Raw genomic sequence first — 12,939 nt, forward strand, 5'->3', positions numbered from 1 at the left:
AGTGGCACCAGATGCAACAGAAGGGCAAGATAGGAAGTTATTTAGCACACTGGTCTCCCCAAGCAGTAATGCCCATTTATAATTGATTGCCACGAAAGGTCCAGGCTAGGCCTGTTATGTGACATGGGTGAACTCTGGGATGAAGTGAGAAGGAGGTAAATGACAGAGAGGTGGGAAAAGCCAAAGAGATAGGAATCTGGGTTGCTGGATTCAGGCTCGCTGGGCAGGGAGGAGGTCTTCTGTCTCCCAGAGCACAGTGGGACAGGATCAGATGGTGTTGTGAAAAGGTGGTACTGGTTTTGGGGTGCACTGATTGGGGGGCAGGCAAGAAATGACCTACTGTAGCAATGGGAAGTGCTTCCAGCACATGGGCCTGGCTCAGGCGAGGCCCCACAGGGTGTGGTCTACCTGGGGTTAAATTGGGGATCTTTCCCTAACTTAGTTTGCATACATGGTTTTGCTCAGTGCACAGTCAGTCCCTCTCCAGGAGGACACAATGGGAATGTCCTCTGCCTCCCCTTTAGTTCACTGACACTTGGTGTCAATTGCACAAGGACCCTGCTTGGCTCAGTGGCTGCACAACAGGCCTGGCATCAGCCCCTGCTGCCCAGGAAACATGTTCTGTGCTCTGGGAGCTCCCAACCCTGAGGAGCTAAGGAGGATTTGCACCTGATAATGGAGTCTTTTCAATCCTTCTCTTTGCATGAGGCAAGGAAAGGCATGCAGATCAAGGGAACAGCAAAGACGGCAGAGCAGAGGCTCTCCAGAGCATGGCAGCGAGACAGGCAGGTAGGTACTGTTACGAAGGGAAGCATGAAGAGGAGGTGGGGGTGGAGGGATGCCCTAGCCAAGGTGGGCTGTTTGGAAAAGCCCGGGATCTGGCAGGCAGGGAGGATGCGGCCTGGGCCTGCTCCAGGTGGTGGGCGCTTCCCGCAGGTGGCCCTTTGATCTCCCAACAAATGGCCTATTCAGCATCGCCAAAGCTGGGCCAGCTCCTGGCAGCCAGGGTGGGAAGGTGGGAAAACACAAGGGGATTGTCTGCCCAGTACCAGGGCCGGGCATTGGCTCAGGGAGGCAGACTACACACACGGGAGCAGTCAGGTTCAAGTCGTTGGGATGGCGGCTTGCCAAGGTCTCCCCTGATGGGCTGCGGGGCTGGCCTCGCAGGCTCCTCTGCCTGCCTTTGCAGGTCCTGGGCAGAAGTGGGTGTGGGGTGGGGGTAGGGATGGCTTGGATCAGGGGTGTAGGGGGCCATTGTGCCTGTGTGCACAGATCCAAGACGGACAGAAACCTTGGGCCTGGCAGGGCAGGCCGTCAGCCTGGCCCTGAAGCCCCCAGATGGATATAGTTGCCTTTCTTCCTGTGGAGGCTGTTTGGGAGTGAGGCCCATTTGGTGAGAGAGGCCAGCTAGTGTGGAATCACACAGTCCTGGCTTTTGAACAACTAGGCTTCATCTAGTTGTGTGCCCTTAGGTGAGTCCATATAAGTACTCTGAACCTCAGGCTCTTCTTTTAGGAATAATAACTGGTGGTAATGCCCATTTGTCAGGGTGCTGTAAAGGTCAGGTGCACTGACACACACAGAGTGATTTGTGTATGCGTGCTCGATACTCAATTAATTTAGCTGCCTGTCCATTTAGAAAGGAAACTTGGCTTAAGAATAAACTTCAGCTCAAATCAAATGGTCAAAAGTCATAAAATCATTTAGAGATTGTTTTCATTGAGTTAAAAGTCCAGGAGATTATTGAGTCTAATTTGTTTTCTCCCTCCCTTTGCCTTACAATGGACTTATGTTTGAAAATTCAAATAAAACAATTTAAGTTTTTTAATTCATTCCATTCATTTGCTCACCCATTCATTTATTCTGCAGACCAGGATTCAACGCCTTCTGTGTGTGAGGTTTGGGGCTGTGCCCAGCGATGCAGACAGTTCACAGTAGGCTTGCAGCGGTGGGAAAAAGAGAACTGCTGACCCAATGGGTCCCCACAATTACTCACTGAGACCTCAGGCAAGTCACTTAAACTCTGTAGCCCTCGGTTTTCTCACTGGTATAATCAGGATAGTCATTTTTCCCTTGCAGGGCTGTTTGTGAGGATTAGATAGCACCTGTAGAATGCCCGGGGTGAGGAGCACATGGATCCTGCCCTTTGGTGGCTGATGGTCTGCGGGTGGTGACAGGCAGACGTGCAGATACAGCCCAGAGAGATTTGTCCCAAGAAAGACCGAATCTCTCCATCTCCATCTGTGTGCAACACAGGCCAGGGATTTCTCAAAACCAAGAGACCCCAGGACCTTTCTTTGAGTGGTCTTTTTATCCTGTCCATTTGAAAAGACTCCTGAAAATGAACCCAGCCTCCACAAGGCTTTTGAAGGTGTTGCTTAGAGTCATGATGGAGCGGGCAGGGGCTGGTGGCTCCTGGACTGTGCGTGTGTCCTCAGCCTGGCTAGCCCTTGGGAGCCTGGCTGGCTGGGTGCTTGGCTTGGACCAGTGGGAACGGTTGTAGGAAAACATAGAACTAGTTCCTCCAGAGTTTGTTTATGCTGCTTATCTGACCTCAGAGCCCAACCATCCTAATGATTTTTAACAACTGTAATACGTCTCACGTCTTGACTGGACCCCTTGGCCACGCTTACCAAATAGCCTCTTTCCCACGTGCATTGCCCAGTGCAAGTTGGTCCAAATGCCAGGTGGGATGGCCCGTGTTGCATGCCTGGACTCTTAGCCCAGGACTCTGCATGTGCTCAGAGAGACAGAGGCCCCTGTCGCAATGGGTCTGGGCTCAGGCCAGGTCCTGCAGGGCATGGTCCACACGGGGTTGGTTAAGTTTGGAATCTTTGACCCAACTTTGTTTGCAGACATGGTTTTGCACAGTGCAAGGTCCCCCTCCAGGAGGACACAATAGGAGTGCCGTCTGCCTCTTCTTCAGTCCACAGGTACTTGGTATCAATTGCACAAGGATCCTGCCTGGCTCAGTACCACACAGGCCTCATGCCAGCTGTGCTCCTCGCTAAGGCTGGGTAGAGAAAAGTGCTGGAGATAAATGGTTCCAGCCTCCAGGTCGAGCCTCAGTTGACTAGTTGAGCTCTCAGGAAACTGGCTTTGCCTGTCTGGCCTCTATTCTCCCATCCGAGAAATGGGCATGACAAGGAGTTCTTCCTTCCAGGAACCCTCACCTTCTCCAGGGCTGAGCTTAGCCTTCAGCATAATGGAGGATTTCTCAGGTGCCTCCCAGTGTGGTAATCCTGTGACTCTCCCCCGGCCAGCTCCTCCTGTCAACACCCATTCTCACCCACCTGAGACACACTTGACCTTGGACAATGTAGAATTGGCCAAGCAGTTTTGCAAGACTGGCTTTGATGGCACCATGGCCGCCCACCTGAGGCCTCAGAGAGAGGGCTGAGGCAGAGCACCACATGACAAATGTGGACACTCACCTGCTGCTGTTCTGTCCCTTTTGGCTGCCACCAGACAAACCACCCAAGGAATCTCCCCTGCCTCCTATTAGCTCATGATGCAATTGTTGCTGGTGAATGTGGATTTCTAGAAAGGGTGCGTTCCTCCCTCTGTCAGTCACAGGGCTCCCATCAGCTCCCAGCCTTTTGTCCAGGCTCTTGCTCTTGCTCTTGCTTCACCCATCCCCACCCTCTTTTGCAAGCAGGAGTGTCCCTGCCAGTTGAGTCACCAGATCCAGGACTCCAGCTGGAAAGGGTAGCCCTGAACCCTGGGGAGCCAGGGCCTGGCCCCTTCTCCACCAGCAATGTGGGTGGGAGCCTCTTGTCTTGCAGGGTATTCTGCTTCTGCATTCCAGTTCTACTGATGGACACTGGGAGGGGTTGGGGACCAGTGGAGCAGCAGCGCCCTTTTGTTATTCTTGTTATTTCTTAAAACTCTTATGAATATATTAGTGAGAAAGTGGAAGGTCTGAACTTGACAGTGTCTTTTATTACAGGACAGTGGAGGTGATGTTGCTTGCTTCCCCTTGGATCTATATGGCAATGTCTGGAGACACTGTAGGGTATAGAGGACAGGATGGCCCCACACAGCAGTTACCCAGTCCCATGTCAAGGTCAAGTGCAGTCCAGTGGCTTCCCCAAGCCTCTCTTCCTGCCCAAGGGACCTGATGATGCCAACCCACCTCCTGTGCAGGGTGTCACCCTGTTCTTGATCTTCAGCCCTGATGTCTATCTGGGGCTATTGTCCCATGTTTCCACTGCTGATGAGGAACAGCATTTGGCTGTCTCACCCACAGCTCAAAATGAACGTGTCCCAACCTGAGCCCAGCATCTGCCTACCCACCAGCTCCTCCCCAGAAGCCTGAGTGCCCAGGTCCCATCTCCTGCCTCATGGGCCTTCTCCAGTCCTTATCCCCTGCCTTGTGGGCCCCCTTCCTGCCGTTTCACACCTTGTTCTAATTGATTCATGGCCACCGTCACTTTTCATGTGTCTTTTCTCCCTGTGTCATGGCTTCTCAGCTCCTTCTGTCTCTGACCTGGACCCAGCACTAACTGTCCTAATACCTTGTCTCTTTGGGCTTCTCTGGGGTCACCTTTTCTGGTTAGATGACTGTGAACTTTGTCTTTGCAAAGCTGGTTTTCACTAGTGCTGCTCTATTTTTCTAAGTCTGTCCTGGCTCCTGTTGGTAAGAAGTTTAGGTTCAACACTGTAGGTCTCTGGTATGGGGTGCCTTCGCTGGCTGCACTGTTTATGTGTCCCCCGGGATTGAGAAATTAGTGAAACACAGCATGTCCTGCTGGGTCAGTGTGGGGCCTCTGAGGCTGGTGGTTCTGAGGTCCCCCTCACCAGTGCTCCTGAGAGGGAGTGGGGGAGCCCCTCTCCTACCATGGCCACATTTCTTCCTGTGCAGCCCTCCTTCCCACTATCCTCCAATGGAACAGGAATGCTCAGCTGCTGGCCCCAGGAAGCTGAGACATGTGTAGTCCAGAGCAAGAGGCAGCACCCTCCATGTGAAACACCCATGTTGGGGTCTGTGGAACTGACTCAGTGTCCACACCTGCTGACACACCAAGCTTGAGATATGGGACATTCATTCCCTCATAAATTCACTATCTGTGAGGAATGCATGAATCAGTGAAATGAATGAGTGACTTCATTCAAGTAATATGGAGTACTGCTCATGTGTCAGAAACAACAAGGGTACTCAATACAAGATTTTCTGCCGTCATTGTTGGAGGGCAGGGGAAACGAATGCACTGATACCACTGGTCTGTTAAATAAGAAGACAAGTACCTTAAAGCAAATGTTGAATTTTGGAGCCATAACCTGGTAAAACTGAGAGGGACATGAGTGATTTATTTTTATGCAGTGACCTCATGTTACGTGGCCCAGTTCAGGGAAGGCTGTTGCTTGAGGGGCACCCCAGCCCTGGACCAAGCCTGAACTTGCCCCTGGCATCTGGTTTCCAACACAGTGTTTTATTTCCTCCAAATAACCACTCTTCCTAATGTCTGCAGGGTGGATGCGATTAATCTGTGTTTTGAGAACAAGTGTAACTGGGTGAGGTATGGTCCTGGAGGTGGAAAGGAGAAGGGAGGATGCCAGAGTCCTTTGGAGGTCTGTGTGCTCTCATTATTGAGAGGCAGGCTTTTGGTCCCATTTATCAGATGGCAAGCTGAAGCTTAGCAAGACCAAGTTGCTGCCCAACAGCATTCTAGGCTGAGCCAAAATTGAAGCTGGAGGGGAGGAGACAAGGTGGCGCTACCAGCGAGGAAGCCTTCCTGTGTGGGGTTGGAGAACCGGGGGGTGGGCTGAGCTCGGCCCCTCACCTCTGGTCTGGACAGGGCATTTTTCCTTGCTGCATCTAAATTTGCTTAGAATGGGTTTCATGATTCCTCCTGCCTCATAAACTGGTTATGAGGATTAAATGTGCTGTACCCAGCAAGGCCAGACCAGTGCCACATAGGTTAGCAGTCAGTTAGCTGGTGCCATTATTGTTGTTTCTCCAGAAACCTTTGGTTCCAGAGCCAAGGCTGCCAGTCAGTCCTTGGGTGACCTTGGAAAGGTCTTGGAGCCTCAGATTCCTTATGTAAAAATGGACTTGGCCTCACCCTTCTAGCTGTACCCCAAGATGCTAAGAGTCTAGCATCCTGCCTGGCCCTGGTTGTCACTCAGCCAGTCCAAACAGCTATTTTTATTTCTGCTTCTCTGAGAGGTGGCTAGATTTGAAAGAAAAAGAAAGGAGGCTTTAATGCTGAAGAAAAAGGGGAGGGGGTGTGAGGATTCAGGGAGCCCCTAGGAATTCCAGCTTTCGGTGGTTTTACCTGAGCTTCCTTGGACATGCTGGGCTAGCCCCTTATGTCCCTCTTGCTTCATCTGCCCTGACATTTCAACACCAACATGGTGTGGGAAATGGGGCTGTCCTAGGAGAGCCACCCCAGTCCTGGGAACCTAGGGAATGTCTCCCAGGAGTGTTATGCTGTTGGGTGGGGTCTAGACAGCAGGACCATGGTAAGTCAGGGCTTGGCCTGGACAGACCTTGTTGTGCAAGCAGCCATGTGGCCGAAGTGCCCCTGGCCTCTGTGCAGACACAGAGATCTCAGGGAGATCTTGGGGTGCCTCGGGGAAGTGGGAAGGGCTGCACTTGCCTCCAGAGGGGCACAAGGCACAGTGAGAACTCCTGTGGCTCCCGAACAAGCCAGAAGACAGAGAGCCAGCTTCTCTTCCTCGTTGCTCCATCACATTACCGGGTGGACTTGGGGCTCCTGTGTGGAGAAGGAAGTAATCTAATGTGTGCCCTACCTTCTGCCTCACTTATGCCTCTCCAGGTCACATTCTCAGCTCTTTATCAGGCCCTGAGTCTAGGGCCCAGCAGCTGCCATGTGAAGAAATGAATGAATGAACAAATGAGATCAAAACAACTTCCTTCCCTTCCTTCTAGCCTGCAGAGTGCGAGTGCAAGTCACAGTGATGAGGACACAGCAGAATCATCAGCAAACGTAGCAGCCAGGCACAAATCAGCGGATGGATTGAGCAAACCGATTAAGGGCACTTGTGTATTTAGCATTTCGCACTCAAAATGTTTATGGGGGAAGGGAGAAGGGTAAACCTTTGAAATCCAACACATCTTGGTTAATATTGGTGTAAGTTTTTCTTGGAGGCAGGGCCTGGCCATGGAGGCCAGAGTTCCTGCAAAAAGGCAAATTACTGATACATGAGGTTATGCCTAATTACCTGAGATACCCTCCTCCACTGAGTGAAAAACAGTTTTCAGCAGTCCCGTATTAATTATGGCTGTGGAGAGCTGAACTTGGCAAAGGCATGTTTTTGAGCTCATGAGTCAAGGCTGACTCAATGCTCCGGTTGGAGCTTTCCATGGCCTCAAGCTGGGCTCCCCTTTATTCCTGGAAACGCCTAAACTGGTTGCCAAACCTCCCCATGGGTGCGTCCACCTTCCCTGGGAGGCTCAGCCAGGGTTAAGCTTCCTGCTTCCAAATTGTGTGTATGTGTGTGGGGATGTGACCACTTGGTCTCCAACCCCATGTGGCTGCCTCAGCTGGAGCTCCTGCACCTGCCTCTCACGTCAACCTCCAACAACCAGGAGAAGCTGGCTTTCACATCTCCTACAGGACTGCGAGGAAACTGAGGCCTTGGCCTTGGAGCAGTGGAATGTGGACTTGAGCTTAGTGTTTCCTGACTTTGAGCCTTAAACTTTTTCAGTCCCATTGCTCTCTGGGGGCCTTGATCAAGTTACTTGCAGGGCACAAGGTAACTGTGATGGGATCCCACTGGACTGAAGAAGTTGGCCCTCACTTAGTGTGAACCATGTCCACACTACGGGGGAGTGAACTTGGTTCCCGTTCCATCTGAAGGAATTGAGGATAGACCAAGTTATAAAATAGGGAAGTTTTCCAGGTGAGGAGAAAGGACTTTGTCATAAATCCTGGCCTCACCCCTGGATTGACTGGTTGACCATTCAGTTGTGTTGGTGAGACCATCTTTCCATCTCATTTAACTTCTGAAACACAATGCCCTGACCCTAGAATGACCACTGGGAGGCAGCTGGGTATCCTGACCAAATGCCTGTCCAGGGTGTGATGGATGATGGCTGGAACTGTCCCTAGCTTAGAGAATGTCCATTTCTTTCCTGCCACTTTGGCTGCCTGAGGCTGACAACCAAATTCTTCTTCTCTGGGAGGAAGCATTTAATAGATCAGTTTCACAGATGGGAAGCCCAGGCTTGGAAAGGCAAAGTAACTTTTTCACCCAAGCAAGGCAAGACAGCAGGTTTTGGTTGCTATGGCCTTTCTGTTATTGTGACAATGTGTTGGCTTTTATTGTGCACCAAGTGCCATCATTTACCTGCTTTCACTGCCCAGAGGTCACAGGGGCATGGCCCAGAGGGAAGACCCTCTAGGCTGTGGACACCACACTCAGTATTCACATCCATGAGCTTGGTTTTATTATTTCGCCTTTTCAGATGGGTAAGGTGAAGCACAGAGAGAATTAAGGCATCTTGTTCACTACAGCCCAGCCTGATGTTTGGCACCATCTTGCTCAGAGTGGCTGAACCAAGACTGTGACCTGTGCTTAAGCTCCCAGAGTATCACCTACTTGTCATGTGATAGGGGCTCTGCTGGGGGTCCAGGGGGCCAAGTGACAGGGCTTTTCAGAATGTGCAGGGAAAGGCTTCATGACTGGCTGGGAGCATGAGCAGTACAGATGCCATCTCCTTTTGGAGGTTGAGAAGAACACACAGTATTTGCAGGACTCAGAGCCCATCTGTTGTGGACAGGCAGATTCGGTTTTGTCAATCTCCCTGACCACAGGACCACAGAACACCTTTCTCCCTCCCCTTCCTTGTCTGTCTGTCTATCTGTCTGTCTCTCTCTCCATCTCTCCCCACTTTGTGTCTATCTCTACCTCTTTCTCTCTCCCTCTCTCTGTGTGTGGGTCCTCCTCGCTCTTTCTCCCTCTTTCTGTCGCTCCCCTTTCTATGTCTCTCCCCTTTCTATGTCTCTCTGTCTCTCCCTGTGGACTTTGGGAGATCTCTGGAAGATGCTGTGGAGAAAGTGGTGATGGATGCAGTCTGAACACCTCTTTGTCCCACCATGGGCCTAGTGCCAAGGCCATTGTAGTCCTCGTTCCACAGTGAGCCAAGGCCCAGGACATGCACACATAATAGTTGGTGGCACACAGCCCAGCACCACCCATCCTTCCTACCCCTCGTGTGGCCACAGGCACTCTCAGTGTGGCAGGTTGAAGTTGGGGTATGGCTAGTTTTGCCTCTCCTCTTCTGGCTGACCACAGGGGTGCCTGGCTCTCTTGCTCAACTTCCACTCATGCCAATGTTGAGACCTGTCCTGCTGCTCAAGGACCCAGGCAGGAGGAGAAGGCTGATGCTACTCTGGGATTCAGCTCCTCTGCACAGCCCAGCTGGGCAGGTGACGCTTGCAGCTGTTCCCCCCTCAGTGCTGGAAAGAGGGGATTGGAGGTGGCTGTCCTTACACCTTCTGTCTGTCCCAGCTGAACTGTCAGTGTGACAGATCACTCCCACACACAGTAACCACCTTTTCTCCCTAAGATTTTGAATGCAGGGAATTTTCCAGCTCTCTTAGACACCTGTCGTTCACTCTGCTGATAAAGGACAATTTCTTGTCTCCAAGATCCAATGCTGCTCACCTTTGTCTCTGACCACAAGACGGGTTGCTTTATATAACCTCTCTTCCAGCATCTTAAGACATCTTCTAACCAAGTAGTAATGCTTCACTGTGGACTGACCAGCAGAAGTAATAGCTTAAGGGCTGGACTTTCTCCTGACTGAACGCCCCACTCACCTTCCTGGCTCCTTTCCTCTCTTCCTGTCTTCTCCTTCCACCTTCCTTTGGCCTCTTCTTCAAGCCTGGAGCAGACAGGAGGGGCTGCTTGGTCAAGGGTGCCATTGTGGGAGGTCTGCAGCCCAGGAGAGATAGGAAGAAAACCTTCACAAGAGATTTCAAATCACTGAAGACAAAAATTTTGATGGTGAATTAAAAAGAAAAAATAGGGAGCCAAAATATTCCAAAGTTTTAGGAGAGTATCTGACATTCCAGTCTGCACCCTGCTGTGCTCTTCCCTAGAGTCAGTGATCTCAGGCTTCAGTGCACCAGCAGAGTTCCTCCTAGTGCAAACGGTGGTGAGCAGGAGGGGCCTGCAAGGGAGGAGGCGAGATAACCACTGCTCACAGGGAGCTGACTCTGAGCCACCTGGGTTTTCTTGTGCCCACATAATTTTGTCACTCTTTGGGCCAATAGTAAGAATAGCAAGCACAGAGGAGGCACTGTGTGCTGAACAGTGCTCTCGGTGCCCTGCAGGCCCTGACTAATTTAATTTTCATAGCTTCCTTATAAAGTGAGAACCGTTGTTATACTGATTTTACAGGATTTTGAGGCACAGAGATATTAAGCAACCTGACGATGTTCACACAGCTCAGAGGCAATGAAGCCAGGAATGGCTCCCGTGCAACTATACCGTCATCCATTTTGCCAGATGGCAGTTAGATATTGAGTTGGCCCCTTCCAGGCTGTTGGAGCTGCTGGAGTGAGGAGGTATTGACTTGGGGGTGGTGGGTGGTGGGGGGTTTGAGCCTCAATTCTAGCACCAGTAGAAACATGGTGCTCTCCTCACACCTCTTTGGGTCAGTGCTGAGACCCACCATTTCCAGACCCGGGATGGTGGGGGTGGAGTATCTCTGTGCCCACCCTGCTCTGAGTAAACAACAGCATGGGGCACACAGCATGTAGTCCTCAAAATACATCTCAGTGGGTGGGGACAGGCCACTGTCAGTATACTTGCTGTTAGTGCTGTCATTTCTTAGTGAGGAGGTTACAGTGTCTAATAGCAGAGTCTGTTAAAAATAGACGTTTACCCTAAGTAAACCCTTCAGCCTCTGTCTTCCTTGCTCCACAGGCAGCGTTCAGCTTTTACGAATTCACCCTTAGTTTGTCTGAATTGCAGAATTCCTGCTGGTGTTACCCCAGCCAGGGAGCCAGCATGGGTGGGTGGCTTCCTGGAAGACAGGTGTGCAACTCTCAGGGGCAGGGTTTGGACAAGATTTGCTGGGACTTTGTCTTCCTGGCCTCTTCCTGGCTGTGGGTGTTTCCCTGAAGTTCATTGGCGTGTATCTTGTTTGGTTCCACTTATTTCCTTTTTAGTGAACTTTCTTACCTTCCCCCCACACACACTCATATCTATTCTCACATTCACTCTCTCAAAGACCATTCAAAGCAGAGTGGCTGTGGCACACCTGAGGTCACAGCCTGTGTGAGTAGCTGGGGTCTTGTGTTTCCCTCTGGCTTTTGTGAGTGGTACCGTGCCCATCACTGGTGAGCAGGGTCCTCGCTCTTCAGTGAGGGGCCCCTTGTGCTCTCTTGCTTTGCCAACTTCATCCTTGAGGCTTCAGCAGCATGGGGCAGCTGAAGATTGTGGAGCTTCCAAGACTTGTAAGGACTTTCTGTGTCCTGGCTCTCACCAAGTCTGGCTGGCCTGTGAGGGTGCTTGACTTGGAGCAGAGTGCAGAAGCCCCTTTGGAGCTGAAATTCGGTTTCCTCTTGGAGAAAAGCTGCTTCCTGATTGCTGCAGAAATAGAAGAGAGTCTATAAAAGGCTCTAGCATTCCTGTTGGCCTCCAAACCATCAGCCTCCAACATTTTGATGATTTAAGTGTCGATGGATTAAAAACATGTGGTCCGTGTTTCCCCTGAAGTCAAATGCACATTGAACTTAAAGGAAAGTTAAAAAAAAAAAAAAAGGATTCAGAGAACCAGGCTGGGTTTCACTTAATGCTCTGACTTGGGAAACTTGGCTTAAAGTATTTATGGGCAACACGCTCCAAATGGGCTCTCCAAGGCCTCCAGAAATGTCTTAGGTTGGCCAGGAGGCAGAAGGGACACATGCCAGGGTGGCAGTTCTGATTGTTCCCCATCACCAGAATGGGTTGTTCTGGACACCGGGAGAGGGCTAAGGTTTGAGGAGAAAAAATAATCTCAACATCCTTTCTTCTAGAGAGCCCCCCTTCATTCTACTCTTGCTCCAAGATAGCCAAGCCAGCCAGTCCATATCTATTGGGTGTCTTCTGAGAGCCACTCTTGGCAGGTTCTCTGTTAAGCTCCAACTGCTGCTCCCTTCTTAGTCAGTTGAGTTCTGTAGTGTTCTATCCTCCGCCTTTGGCTGTGGGGCCTCCCTACCTCCGTGCCCTTTCAACCTACATCCAACTGAATCGTATCAGTCACCCCTTCCATGGGCCCGCCATGGCTCTGTGCAGAGTCTGTGTGGCATCAACATTTGGGAGTGAAGCACTTCAGAGAGATGAGCCTTTGTAGCAGCAGCAGGCCTCAGATGCAAGCCATCAATTGCTGTTCTTAGAGTCAGCACCAAGAGCTGTGCGGGGCCATGCAGGCACCTGCTGTGGCTGCCACGCTCTACCCTGTCCTTTTTTGGACAGTTTTCTCTGGCCTCGCCTTTCTCGTGCCTGTTTACTGCAGTGAGTGGTTTTAGATTAATAGGAGGGAGTTTGCTTTCATGTGCCTGTAGAGTGGATGGCCAGGCTGAAGAGTTGGTAAGTTTGTTGGAGAGCCCTGATCCCTGTGGTAGCTGGGAGAACCCTATAAATAGCTCCTGCTAGTCAAAGCGAGTGAGGTCAGTCTCCCCACTGTATAAGAGAACAGGACTGCTCAGAACTCCTCCTTAGCTGCAGTTTTGGCCCATACCTTTCAAAGGTTTGTAGACAATCCAGCTGGAATTTTCTACAGAGGCAAATAATCTGATGTTTGGGGAGTGACTACCATGTGCAGGAGACATTTAAATTGATTATTCTGGGATAATTAAACCTCAGAATCAGGGTGGTTCCTCTTCCCAGAGGAGTGGAGACCCAGAGACAGCAAGGAGCCTGAGCTGGAGATTACTGGCTGTTGGCCTGCACGATGCTCGCCCTTTCACCTCTCTCACT

The sequence above is a fragment of the Castor canadensis genome, chromosome 3, assembly GCF_047511655.1.
Source record: "Castor canadensis chromosome 3, mCasCan1.hap1v2, whole genome shotgun sequence".
Taxonomy (NCBI): domain Eukaryota; kingdom Metazoa; phylum Chordata; class Mammalia; order Rodentia; family Castoridae; genus Castor; species Castor canadensis.